Here is a 19,356-nt window from a genome sequence, read left to right on the forward strand (position 1 = left end):
AAATATGCTGTTGCTGTTAGCGAAGAGCTATGGTGCTGGACATGAAGATGACAAATGTAGAAAGAAAATCTAAAGTTTGACATCAATCTCGTAGACACATATGTACATACATACATATAACGGGTAAAAAATTAGCGACGCTGCTTTGGCAGATACTCCCAACGTTCCTCCTGGTTTTGTTTAATTTTAACGAGAACACATAAATTTGCACAACTTTTCTGTGGAAGCGCCAATTTATTAATATTCAAACAGCTGTAAACTTAACTTACGATGAAATGATATTTAGTAACTATTGGAGAATAATACAATTTTGATCTCAAACATTAATATACTACTTTCGACTCACAGGATACTCCACTTAAACATGCAGAGCTGATTTAAATTTTGTCCTGTTGGACTGCTCTTTAATAGGAAAATTTGAAAACAACATATTTTGAAGCAACAAAAACTACACAGAAATTGCATTTTTACTTACTGTTGCCCATTAGTTTCGCCTCGCTTGGCTCAAATGGTTTTTGGCTCGCCGTCATTGTCGTCATTCTGGTTCTGGTCCCACCTTCTTCCGTGGTCCTTTTACTTTGCGGTAATTAATGCCCATAGGTACATACATCTGTGTGAGAGCGGACTCTTTGTGCCTTTCGATGGCGTCCTTTACTTTTGGTCTTGCAGTTGGCCTGTTACAAATTACGGGGTGTGATGCCTCCCATGTGGGGGGCTATTTTTTTGAGGCTGTTGTGGAAGTTTTGTGAGTGCATTTCTGTGAGTTTTATTGGCAAATCAATTAAGTTGAGCTTGAAATTGTATTGTGGATGCTGGTCAATGGTTAATTGAGCGGGCATCTTCCTTTCAAACAAATAACAACCAGTTTTGATAATATATTTAAATGTTTCTGTTACGAAATGGTTCCCGTTATTGCGGAGGAGAGCTCTATATTTAATTGGCTTTAAGTGTGTTGGTTGCGGCCGTTGTTGTTTGGTACGGTTTCGTAATTTGTTGTTAATTAGTTTTCGCGGAGAAGCTTTTTATTGAAAATTAACGCCAGCAGGTTTTCGGTTTCGGTAACATTTCCTATTTGTTTTTGCATTTGCCAGCCAGTCTCCCGAACGGGGACTGGTGGCGGTGACGGGAAAGTGGCTTTGGGTTCTGGGTCTGCTGCTACTTAAATTGAAATCACCCATAAATAGGCATTAAACGTGGTACGTACATAATGATTTTAATGGCGGTTTTCTGTATTATGCTGATTACTGTATATTTTCGGTTTCAATTATTGATTTTCCTCCTCTGTTGCCATTATCTTGTCAGCTGTCCTTTTTTTCAATTTGTTTGGCATTCGAGATAAATTTATCTAATGACGTTGCCATTATGTGCCTTTGGGCCATTTCAATGTCGTAATTTATGGTCCATCTTTTGAATTTGCATAATTTTATTCATTTGGCCTAGACTTCAATGGCTTGATAAACCAAGCACTTGATTCAACTAGTTAAACATCATTTCGCTAAGATGGGAAGAGATAAAATGCGCATGTTACCCGATCAATCTATCCATAAGTTGCTTGATTTTTCTGGAAAATCAAGCAAGAAGATTTCCCCAGTAGTTGATTTGAATGTGTAAATGTATTTCAAGTTCATTGCGAGCCCTTTCAATACTTAAATAGATTCCGCAAAATGCAGCTGCGTCTCCCAGCCGGCAGCTCTGCAGGCACCACTAAATGATATAACTCAGAGTTAAATTTACGACTGAAAATAGTAGTTTGAACTCTATCGAAAGTAGCATAATTCTCTTTTCTTTTTTTAGGAACATTATTATATTCATTTTTACGCTGTCAGAGAGCAGAACGCAAGGCAATTCCAAGGGAATGCTGCACCTTTACCTAATTAGGGCACCCCCTGTTCTGCTCAGTTTTTGGTGTCCTCCCTTTTTTGGGCACTGTCAATCATAAAGCTGTTTAAATAATAAATCACTTTAAAATTAGTTTGCCAACTTGTGCCGTTTGAGCGACAGTAAATTAGTAACAGTTAATTAAAACTATTTAAATTTGAAGCTGCAAATTATTTTAACATTTTTCACATACAGAAAATAGAGGCCAAATTGTAGAAGCTGTGGAAGCTTTACGCATACAGGCCCAGCGGCAAGAAAAACTCGCACAGACACACATGCGTTTTTAAGAACATTTTTAATTGAGCGAGAATTTAAAGAGGGAGACTTCCTCTCACAGTGCCAGGCTGTGTGGCTTACTATATTTGTACGCATGTATCTAGAAACGAGAAGGGACGTGTACTACACTGCACTTAGTAGTACATCTGTACCTTAGCGGTTTTTTGTCAAATTTTACTGACGGACAGACAGACATGGCTCAATCGACTCGGCTATTGATGAAGAATATATATACTTTATGGGGTCGGAAACGTTTCCTTCTATGTGTTACATACATTCAGTGGGCGAGGGCGCTTAAGCGTGAACGTGGGGCGCAACAATTTTCGTATAAAAAGGGTTCTTAGATATTAAATAGCGGGCCTGAGTTTTATATGCATTAGGCCAGATACGGTGGGGCATTAAGATAAGGCACTTACGCCAGGCTTACAGAGCTCCTCAACTGCACATGCCAAACTCGAACAAACACCTACGCAGAAGTTAATTTATGCGGGTATGTCTGCACCCCTCCCTTACTATTTCATCCTGTCTGGCTTGTTGAAATTTTAATTAAAGGGAAAATGTTTAAGGATGCCGCAGGAACAGCAGAATCAAAAGGAAGAATAAAAAAAGGGAACGACGGGAAAAGAAAACGCTGTAGCCCGCATACTCTGGCAACTTTTGGCCTTGCAAAGAACTCCATCCAGGTCGCTTCCACTTGGCATGCTCATCCCTTGACAAGTGCTTAACTTCCTCCACTGACTTTTGCTTAGTTCATAATGATGGAATGTCTACTGTTTTTCACACAGATGGGAGCGGAGAAGATTTGTTTTGTGTTATGCCTTATGTTAATGCAATCGACATGATTTACTTATTTAGCAGTTTTCAAATAAATGTAGTCTCAAAAAATAGCACATCAAATTACAGCGCAACATGTTGCGGTGAGAAAGAGTAGTCCTGACTTCCTTCTTTCGCCTGTGAACAATTGATTTGTCTGGACGTTGATATGCAATGACTGCACCATCAAGTTGCCCATAATGTCTAAATCCTCCCAGTTGCATGGCTGCAGCGTTCAGGTTCTTCATTAAAAGCTCTCTAAAAGGTTAAAAAATATCCAAAAGGCTCAAGATTTACTCAAAAATGGCTTTTATCACAGATTTAATGCATTGATATTATAATACTAATATAATATAATAATATAATAATTAAAATAATAAATATAATAATAATATAATAATAATATTGATATTATAATGCGTTGATATGTAGAAGCAGAACGCGGCAGCCATTAAAGTGGGGTATATGGAAATTAAAGGGGCAGTAAGTCAACCCCTGCTGTTGGGATTTCAAATTTGTTTGAAAACATGGTCATGTATCTGTTCTTTACTGTTAAGTAAAGACCGTACAATGACCGTATCCCAAATTCGAAATATATCGGGATTCCGGTGCTCGGAACTCTACCATTTAAAGTGCCTAAAGTTAATGATTCCGACGTCTCAATAGCCTAACTTTCAATTCCATTAAAAATTGTTGGCTATTGTTTGACCAGAACATTTAAAAACGTGAAAATGTTTTTAAAAAGGGGAGTGGGGAACAATGCCTCTATAGGTCACAGTAAAATAGGAATGGAATCTATGCAAAAATTCTATGCAAATATAAACAATAGGAGGAACTTAAAACATATGAGCTTTAAGGTGAAAAGTAAAATTGAAACAACAAACATGTTTGGAATCTGGTTCAAATCTCCCACATTTTCAATTTCGAAAATAAAAGAAAACTTAAAACGTCATTACGTAGCGAAGATCACTGAATTGGGAATTGGATTGGATCATTATGAAGATGAGTTTGAATGAAGAAATTCATTTGCAGTGGTTTGTTTTGTTTTTTGAACATTATCTCATCAACACTTTAATTCGCGTAGTGTGTGGCTCTAGGGCCACAAAATTAGGGAGAATAAGGGAACAGCAGAAATGCAAGAGCTGAGCATACCAAAAAAACGAACCCTAAATCTCTGCAGCATTGAACTTATAAGCTTTTAATTACATCCAGTTAACAGTCACTATCCATGAGAATATACATTTTTATACCCGGTACTCGGGTATAAGATATATAGGGTATATTGTATTTGTGTGAATAACGGTTGTATGTAACGCACAGAAGGAAACGTTTCCGACCCCATAAAGTATATATATTCTTGATCCGCAAAATAGCCGAGTCGATAGAGAAATGTCTGTCTGTCCGTCTGTCCGTCCGTCAGTCTTGTTTGTCGGCTAGTTCTCAGATACTATAAGAGCTAGAGCCACCAAATTTTAGCTCCGGACTGCTGTATGCTCAAACTGAAACCAGTGTATTTAAAAAATTAGCCCCGCCCCCTTTCCCCCAGGAAAGAGGGCGAAAACCTACCCAAACCTACAATTTTGAAGATACAAGAAAACTAAAAACGCCGTTCCGTAGGAAATGGCCATATCTATCAGATCACCAAATTGGGATCCGATCGGATCATTATTATAGCCAGAATGGAGAAATTGATTTCCAGTGGCTAAACCCACGCTGTCCTGCAGCTTTTGTTGTTCTTTTCACATTCTCTCATTCACACTCTGCTTTTGCTTCACTCGGCCCCTGCCTCTGCCGTCCCTCTGCCTTTGCCTCTGCCGACTTTTAACCCACCCCGTCCCGCAGCATATATTTGTTTTTTTGTTTGTGTGCGGGCGCTGCCTCTGCCTCTGCCGCGAGTCTGCAGTGTGTGGGTCTAGGGAAGGGCGGTGAACTAAAGCAGCGTGTTGGTGCGAGTAGTGTTGTTGATGTAGATGACAGATGAAGAAAAAATGTTACATTTGACAAAACACCGCTAAGGTGCAGAAGTAGTACTGAGTGCCGGGTATAAAAGTTGTGACGCTTAAGAAGCGTCTCACACGTCCCTTCTCGTTTCCGTTATGTTTCTCGGCATTGCTGAACGTACTCGGGCTCCACTCCCAACAGTTAACCCTTAAGTGATGGAATTTCAATAAGCTGACCAAATCAAGCTGATCGTCTCCCAGACAGGCCACGTGCATCAATTGACCGCAGGGTAGGCAAGTATACACATTAACCGCATTTTTCTTTCAATTCAGGCAGGAGATAAAGCCGACAGTGGGAAAGACGGTGTCTTCAGCAGCAAAATTTACAAATATCTCAATTTAAATACTTGTCGGTTGGGAGTTCTCAGAGCATTCCCGTAGCTGACCATCTTCCCATCTGTGCGGCAGGTTGACCAGACCAGCTTTTATGAAGCTCTTCTAAATCAATGTTACGGAAATGAGCCATGGCATGGATGGGCAGGAAGTACTCCCGACTGCTCATAAAGCCCGCAACGAGGTCCCATTCAGAACGATTAAACGTGGAGCATTTGCGTTAGTCAACATACTCGTAGTTAGCCATTCCAAATTAATGAGCACTTAAGCGCACGCAAAACACATTTATTCTGCTTCTCTCCTTGTGTTTATACGTTTCCAAGAGTATCTTTCTGGTTTGTCTTTACTGCCGTTGACACTTGTCAAAACGGTTGGCCGCTGAACCTGCCAGCACAAAAGTTAAGTGTCTTTGACAGACAGCCAAATTTGGTGGTTAGATTACGACACTCACACACACATACTTGCCGATACTTGTACAGGGTAATGATTTATGGGGGTGCCACGTGGAATTATGCACGTGCTCAGTCCCAAAATTCGAATGATGCATTAATCACCAAGGAGACACTTTATAGATCTGCTTTTTATGGCTTAATTTGGTAAACAATTTATGCAAATGCTATAAATTAGCAAAGAATTGTTCGACGGACCAGCCAGAAAATAGATTCTAGTCCGAATTCAATTTAAGAGTTAAGTGGAAAATTCGGGTAAATTAAAAAAAATGACATTTCACATAGCCCAAGACGCAGGAACACTCTCACTTGTACACAAAATGAAACATCCTAGTCGGACGTGGTCGCTTTTGGAACGCCTTTAGAAGTGGGCCTTTACAACCGGTGGCTGTAAATTCAAATTTGTGAAACGCTTGGGTCTCGTTTCCAGTTGTAGTTTCCGAAAAAGCATTACAGAGCACACCTTTGGCATGCATCTAGAACCGTTCCTTGGGAATGTATGGTATATGCATATCGTTCTATAGGAACCTATTAAGAGCCGTTCCGTGAGCATGCATAAAAGAGCTTTCTCAAAGAACGCGAAAAGAACCCACATACATACATACATACAATTTTTGGAAGGGAGGAAATACCGCATTTTAAATGGGAAAAACCCGACCGATCGGGAAGCTGTTCGGGTGGAAACATGCATGAAAGAACGCTTGTTTGAGGAATCGGTTCCTCACAGTCTGCCAGGGAAGTATAAAAAAAAATGTTCTTTTCGCAACCGCTTCGAAAAAGGTCCGACTGGAATAACTACAAAATAAGTACATTCCGGATCAATGAAATAGACTTAAGAAGTTTATAAATGAACAATTATTTTGATTATGGAGAAAATATATATGTTAATCAGCACTCTTTTCCTTATTTAAACTAGTAGGAACGTGTGAGATGCTTCGTACGCGTCACAATTTTCAAACCCGATACTCAGTCTGTACCTTAGTGGTTTTTTTTTCGAAAGCCACACACTTTACGAAGCAGAGTGTGGAATAAAACAATGTTCAAACGAGAAGGGACGTGTGAGACGCTTTTTAGGCGCCACAACTTTTATACCCGGCACTCAGTACCACATCTGTACCTTAGCGGCTATTTTTCAAGTTTTACAATTTTTCTTGAACTGTCATCTATATCAACAATACTACTCACGCCAACACGTTCCGTTAGCTCGCCACCCTCCCCTAGAGCCACACACTGCAGAGTCAGGGCAGAGACGCTGCAGGGGTAAGGACGTGTCTGCGCGAAGCAGAGTGTGAATGAGAGAATGTGCAAAAAGCAAATATAAGCTGCGGGACGGGGTGGGTTTAGCCACTGCAAATAAATTTCTTCATTTTGGCCATAATAATGATCCAATCGGATCCCAATTTGGTGATCTGATAGATATGGTCATGGCGTTTTTAGTTTTCTTTTATCTTCAAAACTATAGGTTTGGGAGGTTGTCGCCCTTTTGCGGGGGCGGAAGGGGGCGGGGAAAATTTTAGAAATACACTTGTAACAGTGTGAGCATACAGAAGTGTGGATGCAAAGACTGGTGGCTCTAGCTCTTATAGTCTCTGAGTACTAGGAGCTTATCAGGACGAACAGACGGACAAACAGACATGGCTGTATCGACACGGCTATTGATGCTGATCAAGAATATATATACTTTATGGGGTCGGAAACGCTTCCTTCTGTGTGACAGCCCCACAAATACTATATACCTTATTTACACATCGAGTACCGGGTATTAAAACCTAAATTTTTCATAAATCACGAAAGCTGAAGTCACGCGAAAACACCGCATGAATGCGGCCAACACCAACATACAAATCCGCATACACATTCGCATACACATACACACACACATACAAGTTCGGAAAAGATATAAATTAAATCAACCTAATTATGTATATTAAATTTAAGCTTCATGCATCAGCTTTGTCCTAAGCAGAAAGCAAGGCATGAATTCACGTTGAGTATACGCCACGTTGTGTTTCCTTTTTTCTTCCTTCGGCTCGACTTTCTATTGCTTTGCCAGTAGCTTGTTTAAACTCACGTGGCTGTCAAACGATTTCAGTGGCCTTCTCCACAACAAAAAGGGAGCAGAGTGGCACAGGAAATTACGTGTTTAGCAAATATCACCAAGTCCAGAAGACGCACAATACAAACGGACAAAAAGTTAATTGTATGAAATCAACAGACTTAAAGTCCAACAGCGGGAGCAGGAGTAGGATCTGCAGAGCAGGAAAAACAACTGGAACAACAAATACGTTGAGCATGTTGACAACAGTCAAGCGCAATAGTAGGGGCAGGACCCAACCAGAAAACCCAAAAAAAATGGTGGGAATGATTCTCGTGGCAGGGCATGTCGGGGCAAGGCAGGGAGGAAGTCAAGTCGACCTACAGCCAACAGTCAGACGTTGAAGAGTAAGCAAGGACCCACCTTGCACTGAGCCAACAAAGAAAAAAGTGTCTGTGTGGGTGGGAGGGACGTAAAAGAGTACAAGTGATGAAGCAGCTTCCGTTGCAGGGTCTTGCTCTCGCTCCTGCACATGAAAAAGATGAAACTGCTTTTGGTGTCTTGTAGGCAAGCTAAATACTCAAGGATCCTGAGCAGGAGAGTGGAGAGAAAGGAAACAAGTCAGCACAGGACACTCGAACATCAGTGGGACACCCCGACACCTTCAGATAGCAGCATACATTGTCACCCGCTTTCCCCGGAATAAACGGGAATGTGTCTTCGTTGTCGTACGAAAATACTTGAACAAATCGTGTTAAATCGCGCTCAAGTGTTAAAGTAATAAGCACTTTTATGAAATAAAGTTGAGAGGCTTCTTGGGTGTGAAATTGACAGACCAATGCACACACAGAGACAGCCATAGAAACCGATTGCGGTGCTTACCAAGTTATTTTTATACCCGGTACTCGAAGAGTAAATAGGGTATATTATATTTGTGGGGAAAAGTGAATGTATGTAACGCACAGAAAGAAACGTTTCCGACCCCACAATGTTTATATATTCTTGATCAGCATCAAAAGCTGAGTCGATAGAGCCATATCTGTCTGTCCGTCTGACCGTCCGTCTTGTTGAGCGCCTGGATCTCAGAGACTATAAAAGCTAGTGCCACCACATTTTTCATCCAGACCTCTGTATGCTCACACTGTTATATGTGTGTTTTGAGCCACAATTTTAAAACTAAAATAAAACTAATGAGAAGGGACGTGTGGGACGCTTCTTACGCGTCACAACTTTTATACCCGGCACTCAGTACTACATCTCTACCTTTGCGGTTATATGTCAAATTTTAAATTTTTTCTTCATCTGTCATCTACATCTACAACACTTCTCAAGCCAACAATTTTACATTTTTTCTTCATCTATCATCAACATCTACAACACTTCTCAAGCCAACACGCTCCTTTAGTTCCTTTAGTAGATTTGGTAGGTTTTCGCCCTTTTGCGGGGACGGAAGGGGGCGTGGCACATTTTTAAATACACTTGTAACAGTGTGAGCATACAGAAGTCTGGATGCAAAATTTGGGAGCTCTAGCTTTTTGGTCTCTGAGATCCAGGCGCTCAACAAGACGGGCGGATAGACGAACAGCCAGACGTGGCTCTATCGACTCGGCTATTGATGCTCATGAAGAATATGTATACTTTATGGGGACGGAAACGCTTCCTTCTGTGCGTTACATACAACCGTTATTCGCACAAATACAATATAGCCTATTTACTTTTCGAGTACCGGGTATAAAAACGCCATTCCGTAAGGAAGGACTCACTGAATTGGGATCAGATTGCATCATTATTATAGCCAGAATGAACAAATTAATTTGCAGTGGCTAAATCCACCCCGTCCAGCACCTTTGCTTATTTTTTGCACATTCTCTCATTCCACACTCAGCTTCGTGCAGTGTGGTATAAAAACGCCTTTCCGTAAGGAAGGACTAAATCTATCAGATCACTGAATTGGGATCAGATTGGATCATTATTATAGCCAGAATGAACAAATTAATTTGCAGTGGCTAAATCCACCCCGTCCAGCACCTTTGCTTATTTTTTGCACATTCTCTCATTCCACACTCAGCTTCGTGCAGTGTGCTCTAGGCTATAGGGAGGGGGGGGGGGGGGGGGTCTAAAAGACAGTGTTGGCATGAAAAGTGATGTAGATGTAGGTGACGGATGAAGACCAATTGTAAATTTTGAAAAAACCGCTACGATACAGATATAGTAAGTACTTACTGAGTACCGAGTATACAAGTTGTGACGCGTAAGAAGCGTCTCACACGTCCCTTATCGTTTTTCTTATGCTCGATGGTATCTTTATTTTCAGGTAATTTCTGAGAAACTGCTTTTCGGTTGAGTTTTGGCAGAGGGCACTTTCGGTAAAAAGCCCGTTTTTTTTGGCATTAATCCAAAAAATAGAGCTAGAGCTCTACAAATTGGAATGAATGTTCGTTAGACTAAAGTAGATTTTCGGAAAAAAATGTAGTCATTTGGACCTAGCCTACCTTAAAAAATTCAAAAGGTTAATTATTATAAAAAATCCTTCAAAACATTTCAGAAATTTTAAAATATATATTTGATTGACTGATTTGATTGTTTGGTTAAAAGTATTTTGATTGGAATCGCTCCAACGTACAATTGCATTTCGCTTAGTACTTACTTGTTTAGCTAAGCAATAAATTGGATAATTCTCGTTTAAATTGTATTAGTTTCATCTTTAGTTAGTCAGTTTTCGCAATACTCTTTAAACTATAACATTTTATTGCGTCTGCTTCATGATTGGTGTTGGTCCAGACCTCCAACAGCGCTGCATGAGTAAACTCATCTACAAAATTTACAATTTTTCGAAAAGGGTCAAAATCGGGCAAACGCATTAACACCACGAGATTTTATAATATTTGGTTAATAACATGTAACTTGAACCTGGTGGTGTGGTGTGCAAAAGTAATATTCCACAGAAAACACGTGCAACTGTTAATACCAAGCTAAAAAGACACAGAAAAAAACATTGGACAATTAAATAACTACACACAACTATACAAAAACATGTACTAACATTTAATTTAAGTACCTCGACCTGTTATTTCCATATTTTTACTTGCATATAAACTTTGTTATCGCGCTACAATTACAGCTGCAAGTTGCTCAATTTTTCTCGCACCTTTTCACAAGTGAAAGCATCTCAAAATCAGCCGACTTTGAAAGCGCCAAAAATGTCCGTAAAAATCTTCTAAAATCATATTTGTTCTATCTGGATATTTAGGAATCAGAAAACTTAAGTCGCATTCAAATATTTTACCCAACAAAAATTACATAAATGCCAAAAATTCGGGATTTTTACCCATAGTGGAGTAATAGTTTGAGCTAGGAAAAATCGTGTCGGGTAGTGTAATCGTTCAAATTAGTCCGACCTAGTATACAAATTATAATGGTACATAGCAAGTGGAATCAAATTGCATCTAAAAAGTAGTTTTACTGTCTCTTATAGTTAAGCTTTATCCAACTACGCGTAAAGATAATATATTGAAAACGGTTTTTATATTGTATTGCATATGGTTTTTTAAATAATTACACCCATCTGCAGCGTCATTAAAAATTTCACCACCATACACATACATATGTATTTATGTGAATTTTCAATAGTGGGTACTTGTACCATCTGGGCGAATGATCAATTCATTTTGCACATTCCATTTCAATCTGAAGTGCAGCTTATTAGTCTTTGCTATTCTGATTTTATTCTGCACTTGCATTTTCCATATGTTGAAAATCTCACTTGGGCTCGAAATATCAATGTAAATCACTTAGAGACATAATTAAAATACATACGCATGTTAAATGGGTATGAACTACAATAGCGTGTGCATTAATTTAATAATTAACACTTATTATGCGCGTCCTGTATTTATGACGCGACTGCCACTTGGCTGACAGTCGGCCATCGCCTGGATGCTGGTGCTGAGAGCAGACAGAATCGAGTAGTTAATTATAATTTATGCATAATTAAAAATATATTTATTAAAAAGTGTCTGATAAGGCCATGCATATGAGTAGTGATGGTTGGACGACCAAATGCTCCTGCTCCCCCATTTGCGACTCATTTTTTTAACCCATCCACTGAATCTGATACACACACAAACTCATAAATGTATATACATATATACGAGTATTTACTTATCCCATAATGTGGCTGCCTGTCTAATACCCTTAAATTCGCCATCATTGTCAACAGCCGTGGCCTGCTTTTATAGCTTCCATGTTAATCCCCATCCACATCACCCACCCACCGTTCCCAACTCATCCGCAGACCCGGAGCATCCACATTCACTTCCCATTGCCATCGCCATCTCCTGCCTGTGGCTTAGTCCTCGATTCTATATTAGAAGAATAGTTTTCTACGGTCATAATCACTTTAAAACAGTTTTGTGTGCGCCACATTTAATGAAAATTAATTTTGAAACTTACACAGGGTTAGCTCCTCTACATATAATTTTTCGGGCTTAAATTTTGTTCCCTTTGGATTCCTGGAAAAATCCCCTAAAATTACCACAAAAATCCCAGACATATAAACTTTTGCGCCTTTTTTTATACCCGGTGCTCGAAAAGTAAATAGGGTATATTGCATTTGTGCTAGAACAATTTATATATATTTAATTTATCTATATTTATCTGTACAGTATATATGTATTTATGTACATATGTATATATTCTTGATCAGTATTAATAGCCGAGAACACCTATTATTTAGAGATCATAAGAGATAGGGCAACCTTAGCATTCAGACTTCTGTATGCTGCCACTGTTACAAGTGTGTTTCAAAATTTCGGCACTCCCCCTTCAGGCCCCACAAAGGGCCAAAATCTCTCACATCCACAATTTTGAATATAAGAGAAAACTAAAATCGCAGTTCCGTAGAGAATGGCTATATTTATCAGATCGGCTCAGGTCATTATTATAGCGAGAAGTCACCCAGTCCAGCAGCTTTTCTTATGCTTGTTTATTGTTTCTCGACGGCACACTCTGCCTTTTGCAGTGGGTGGTTGATTTGGGAGGGAGGCGAAATTCGAAAAACTCAAAAGGATGCTTGCATATGAATTTTGATATAATGTGAAAAAGTACCTTTTATAAAAGTGTTGACTTGTATGAGCATCTCACAAACGTTCCTAATCGTTTTTTTTTTTTTGCATCCAACGAAACTTTTGGTTAGTTGCTGTCTGCTGGCGGCTGGTGTGACAATCACTTCTGAGCGTAAGCTGCGCCATATTGTCTGCCATTATTGTTAGCGTACGGGAAACGGAAATAGGGTGTCATATTTTTCACTGTCGGTCTGACTGTTCTGGCCTTCGCAGGCTGTATGTGTGTGTACGTGCTCGTGTTGCAAAAAGTCGTGCTTAAGCATCATCTCCGGCCGTGAGCTAATACTCGTATGTATCTCATTACCATGCTGAAGCAAGTTTAACATTTCTCTGTAATTTCACAACATCAGACTTGTGCAATTTATTACGGTTGGTGCTGTTCGATATGGATTCTTGTATGTAGACATGTGCATACATACCTTGGAAATTTTGTATTATAAGCCATCGCCGTCTGGTTAGCATTTAAAGCAGGGCTCGGTACGCCCTATTTATTGTGCATAGGAAAAGATACTGCCTCGGAGCTGCCGCTGACGTACAGGCGTATTACAGTGATTCGTACCAATACCAATAAATTTAAATGATCCGTTTTGCGTGCGTCTTCACACATAAAGCCCTGATTTAAACTAATAATAACATCTATCATCTACATCTACATCATTTCTCTCACACTGAAAATTAAGGCAGTTCAAAAAACACAGTGGGTATGTAAGAGTATAAAAAGGAAATTAGAAAGTATAATGAAGTGTTTAAGTCTTGCTTTTAATATGGTGGTTGTCTCTCCAAACGCTATGCTCCAGCACCCACTCACTAGCACAAAGTTGACTTTCAGATGGCTTCCACGCCTTTATGGACACTGCGTCCGCATTTTGCCAAGTTTTATAGCGGCACAACTGAAAGGGCAACACTCGTACGCCATGTGCGCCATGAATATTTTTTAACCGCACTGTAAACACTGCTCACAAAAATGTTTGCCCGTATACAATTACTGCTATGGTATTCAAAAACTCTTGACTCTACTCGCACAGAAAGAAAGCAGACTTCACCGCAGCTGCGGTTCGTGTTCTGTCCTTTGAAACAACGCACGCCCAAAAATGGTAAGGGGCCCAAGTTGGCTGCAACATTACTCATAAGTCTCGCGAACATTCGTTCCTCACAGGAACTGTCTCCACACATCTTTTGTTAGTGAATCTTGGTTATTTCTGGGACAATATTTGTGGTCATCAGTGGTCACCAGCCAAAAGGCCAACTCAATATGAATGGGTAGATTTGTACAAAGACAAATGTCTGTTTTCATGTTTTTCGTGACTGCTGCTGTATTGGATTATTTTATATTGGATGGGGAAATAAATATTTAGCATATGAAAAATATAGAAACATCTTTAAAGTTACTTGAGCTTTTCCAGGATGTGATCTACCCATTCTCCACCCTGAAGATTATGTAGAGAAATTTCTCATTAGCTTTTAACTGCAATTTCCGAACTTTTCTGATTACTGTCTTCGACGTTCATCCACCTGAGTCAATCAGGAACTATTATCATAATAGTAAAATAAAGACTTTAATTTAAGTAAAAGCAACAACCCGTAACACTGTCAATAAACCATTTATGAATTAAGGTATTGTGTTCAAAGACACATAAGTCTGAAGTCCCAATATTCGGTCTTTTTTGTAAGGTGTGCAAAATAAGTCACCTTACAATGCTTATGATCTGCTGTTAAATCTTCTTCGTTGGGTTTGGTCTATTGTTTCTTGCCAACAACAAAATTCAGTAGAAAGTCCAAATAGGTTCCGTTCAAAACTTAAAACGAGAAGAAAACGCTTCTTACGCGTCACAACATTTAAACTCGGTACTCAGTTAGTATATCGAATTTTACATTTGCCATATTTTATTTTTTCTACATATTTCGTCTACATCTACATCACTTCTTACGCCAACACGCTCTTTTAGCTGGCTCCGGGAGCCGCACACTCCACGGAGTGTGGAATAAGAGAATGTACAAAAAACATAAAAACACTGCTGGACGGACAGACAGACATGTCTCTATCGGCTCGGCTATTGACGATGATCAAGAATATATATACTTTATGGGGTAGGAAACGTGTTTTTCTGTGCGTTACATAAATCCGTTACATAAATACCCTATTTACTCTTCGAGTACCGGGTATAATTAGTTTACTTTCGATCAAATATGTCAAAGCCGCTATATTTATAATGAAGAGCATGCCAAAATTGCAACGAATCGCGAAATGGGGATGCTACTATAGCAATTTGCTACCAAACTGAACGAAAGCTATTTAGCGATTCGAAAACAGGTCAAAGATCCTGAAAATCACGGAAAAAACCTCGTTCGGGCGGGCCTTCATTACTGCAAGAGCGTGACAAGCGCCGTAAAAGAAGCTTAGCACTCAAAGCAAACCTTAGCGGAGCCCAAATTGTTCACGATCTGACTCTACAAATGTTGACGGCAAACCAGAACATTTCGTATAAAAAAGTGTGGTCAAATGTCAGCTACTTCCTCGACATAAAGTTGCCCATATTGAATTTTCAACGAGAAGGACGTGTTAGACGCTTATTACGCGTCACAACTTTTATAACTCAGTACTAGATCTGCACCATAGCGGTGTTACGTCAAATTTTACATTTTTGTTATACCTGGTACTCGAAGAGTAAATAGGGTATATTGTTGTTGAGCGAATAACGGTTATATGTAACACACAGAAGGAAACGTTTCCGACCCCATAAAGTATATATATTCTTGATCAGCATCAATAGCCGAGTCGATTGAGCCATGTCTGTCTGTTCATCCGTCTGTCCGTCCGTCTTGTTGAGCGCCTGGATCTCAGAGACCATAAAAGCTATAGACACCAAATTTTGCATCCAGACTTCTGTATGCTCACACTGTTACAAGTGTATTTCAAAAATGAGCCACGCCCCCGCAAAATGGCGAAAACCTCCCAAATCTACAGTTTTGAAGATAAAAAAAAATTAAAAACGCCATTCCGTAGGGAATTGCCATATCTATTAGATCACCAAATACGTGTCGGGTGGGTTTAGCCACTGCAAATTAATTTCCTCATTTTGGCTATAATAATGATCCAATCGGATCCCAATTTGCTGATCTGATAGATATGGTCATTCCCTACGGGATCGCGTTTTCGTTTTAGATTTCTTTTATCTTTAAAATTGTAAGTTTTTCACCCTTTTTCCTGGTGGAAAGGGGGCGGGGCTCATTTTTGAAATACACTTGTAACAGGGTGAGCATACAGAAGTATGGATGCAAAATTTGGTGGTTTTAGCTCTTATAGTCTCTGAGTACTCAGACGCTCATCAGGGCGGACAGACGGATGGACAGACAGACATGGCTCAATCGACTCGGTTATTGATGCTGATCAAGAATATATATACTTTATGGGGTCGGAAACGTTTCCTTCTCTACTCTTCGAGTACGGGGTATAATAAGTATTATCAAGCCATTTCTGAGCACCATATCTTACAGAGAAAGTTAGTTTGGTTCGAAGCGGAAAAGTCGGGAAGTGTAATTAGAAGGCAGCAAGGGAAATAACATTAACGATAGGTGGAATTAACAAACATTTATTATATGTACAACAATATGCATGACCACATAAAAAGTTAATTGTTAATTCTTATTAGAAGCACAATTATATGTGCCTGGGTTGTGTAAAAAATGCTGTACAAACAGACCAATGCTCTATGGGTAAAAAGCCCAAATTTTTGTCATTAATGTAATATTTTTTGGGTAACATTTGTACTGAGTACCATAAATAATTTAGAATCATGGGGGTTTACTGCTTTTTGCCCGCCTTTGCCCCTTTTCTGAAAAATTTAAATTTTGCAGATGCTTATGAGTTCTGCTGGAGTTGTACTTTATTGTAGTATTGATAAAAAATGTCAAACTAAAGATGAAACTATTAAATTTGAAACCAAAATTATCCTATTTATTGCTTAGGTAAACAAGTGCTAAGTGAAATTAATCGTACGTTGGAATGATTACCATCATATTATATTTAACTAATCAATCACTCAACCAGTCAATCATATATTTGTTTTAAGTTGGAAAAAAATTTAAAGGATCTGTTATTATAATTAATATTTTAAATACTTTTTTTCAATAAATCCGACGTAAATGGGTTTCTGTTCGTATGGGGGAGGGATTTAGGCGTGGTCCAAAAGACTTCAGTCTAACGAACATTTTTGCCAATTTTTCTATCATTATTTTTTGGATTAATGCCAAAAAATCGGGCTTTTCACCCATAGTGCACAGGCCAAATAAATATAATTTTAGAGCATTACTCACGTGTGCGATCTCGTTTGCTCTAATGGTATCCACTCACGCTATGACAATAATCCACCATTTTGTGCTCCTGTTGAGGGACGAGGACCTGGCCCGTTTTTGATTTGGCAATTAAAACTCGAAGGTCTTAGCAGAGCGACCCCAAAAAGTAGGCATCAGAAATAAAAATAAATACAAGTGATTAATGATTTGTTCTTTGCTTTGGTAGGCTGTAGAAATGCACTAAAAACCAATTTACCCTGGAAAACTTCAAGTAATAATCATAAAAGAGCAGAGGCCAAGAAAAAGGCAAAAAGGGAAACGAGTCTTCATACAAATTTTGGGGACAAGGACATTAAAAAATTAATGGCACTCACCCACTGTACTTTGACACGCAGCGTGTCTGTGAATTTTGTATTATTGTTGGTTGTTTTTTGTAGTTTGCAGTTCGTTAGAGTTAATTGGTTGGAAGCCGGAAACGAATAAACAAACAAATCGTTAAACCATTATTAATATGCAATTTATATTGATATAAACTTTTTGTGGTCGCTGCTTAAAACGCTGCCACTTATGAGTTTTTGCCCTGGCCTTGTTTTTTCTGTCCAGGGCTTCCAGGACTCAACACAACATGGCGTTTACAATATTTTCCATTTTTATGCCAAGATTTATTAGTTTGGAGATAAATAAAAGATGCCGCTCTGCATAGAACAGATGGAAGGAAAGGATAGGAGAGAACAAGCGGGCGGAGTAGGTAACCCTTCTGTCTCAATAAATCACTTGGCGGACTATGAAATTGGCTTTTATGTCCCCATTCATTGGTATTGCTTTCATTTATTTATAATTTTGGAGTGGGGCTATATTTCAAAATAGCTATCGTGGGGAAATCTATCGAGCACTATCTGAATGAAGCTATTGGCTGTTAATTGATGTCCATAGCATGTGAAGTACATACATATGTACATACATATGTATGTATATGGGTGTCTATGTCTGATCGGGCTCCAACTGCTTCCGAGAAATTGTTGATGGGAAAGTCCGTCTTGTGATGGGAACGTTTTTGATAATTACTAGGAGCTTAGCAACTGCTTTTAGAATCTTCTAATATAAGTTTGAAGACCTAAGTAAGACTGATTAATCTATACATACTTCTTGCCCTATATCATCAGTATTGTTTTTTTCTAAAATATACATTTATCAATAGGCTCCTATAATTTTACGCATAGCAAAAAGTTTTCACGTGACGGTGATTTGATTGTGCCCATCCGAGATTGATTGAGCCCATCTTTCACCTAGACAACAGCATAGTGCAATCAGCCACAAAGTGGGCAGTAGCTGCTCCGGCCAAACAATGACATTCACTTGTATAATTTTGGCTTTATCTGGCTACTGTCAACATTTGTATCTACTGCAAGAGCAAGGCAGCTAAGCAACCCAGTCAGCGGCAGTGGCAGTGTAAACAGGAATCCACAAAAGAAGCAAGAGGGCCATGTGTGTAAGGAGGGCAGGCACTTAAACGTGTTGCATTATTCAGGCGACGCTTATTCAAAGCCATTGCACTCAGCTGCTCTCGACAGTCATCAGCAGATCAAAAAACGGAGGCACAGACCAGCAATATTTTGATGGGACTAAGAGCTCTACTGGAATTCAGCTCCTGCTTACTTATTAAAGACGAATTTGAAAGGAGAGAAAACGACTTGTGTGCTCTGGTGGCAGGTTATTTCAAGCGAAGGGGCCCTGTTTGACATTTATGAAGTTTACTCTATCGCTGTTTACACGCTATGCTGAAATCATGCGAGCAAAATCTTACATTTTTATACCCGGTACTCGAAGAGTAAATGGGGTATTTTGTATTTCTGAAAGTGTTTATATTATTGATCAGCATCAATAGCTGAGTCTATATTTGTCTGTCTGTCCGTCCGTCTTATTGAGCACCTGGATCTCAGATAGTATCTAGTGCCACAGTGTTTCAAGTAATTTAAAAAATGAGTCCCGCCTCCATCCGCCCCCGCAAAGAGCGAAAATCGACGTTATCCACAATTTTGGAGATAAAGAAAAACTAAAACTGGCATTCCGTAGGGAAGGACTATGTCTATCAGATCACAATGAAGAAATTAATTTGCAGCGGCTAAACCCACCCCGTCCAGCAGCTTTTCCTTTTT

General features: G+C 39.3%; 1 protein-coding gene and 1 long non-coding RNA gene across 2 annotated transcripts in view; both read right to left on the minus strand.

Moving 5' to 3' along the window:
• LOC117579766 (echinoderm microtubule-associated protein-like CG42247) overlaps positions 1-870 on the minus strand; it is a 55,047-nt gene extending 54,177 nt beyond the window's left edge. Inside the window, exon 1 of the mRNA XM_034265819.1 lies at positions 476-870. The gene's annotated coding sequence lies outside the window, so the exon portion shown is untranslated. The remainder of the gene's footprint in view (positions 1-475) is intronic.
• Positions 871-10,696: 9,826 nt separating this feature from the next.
• Positions 10,697-17,603, minus strand: LOC117579522. Its single transcript, XR_004573494.1, has 3 exons — positions 17,575-17,603; positions 17,222-17,344; positions 10,697-10,756 (listed from the first exon to the last, which is right to left on the minus strand). It is a non-coding gene; the product is annotated as an uncharacterized LOC117579522 (long non-coding RNA).
• Between the last annotated feature and the right edge of the window lie 1,753 nt (positions 17,604-19,356).

The sequence above is a fragment of the Drosophila guanche genome, unplaced genomic scaffold, assembly GCF_900245975.1.
Source record: "Drosophila guanche unplaced genomic scaffold, DGUA_6, whole genome shotgun sequence".
NCBI classification, from domain to species: domain Eukaryota; kingdom Metazoa; phylum Arthropoda; class Insecta; order Diptera; family Drosophilidae; genus Drosophila; species Drosophila guanche.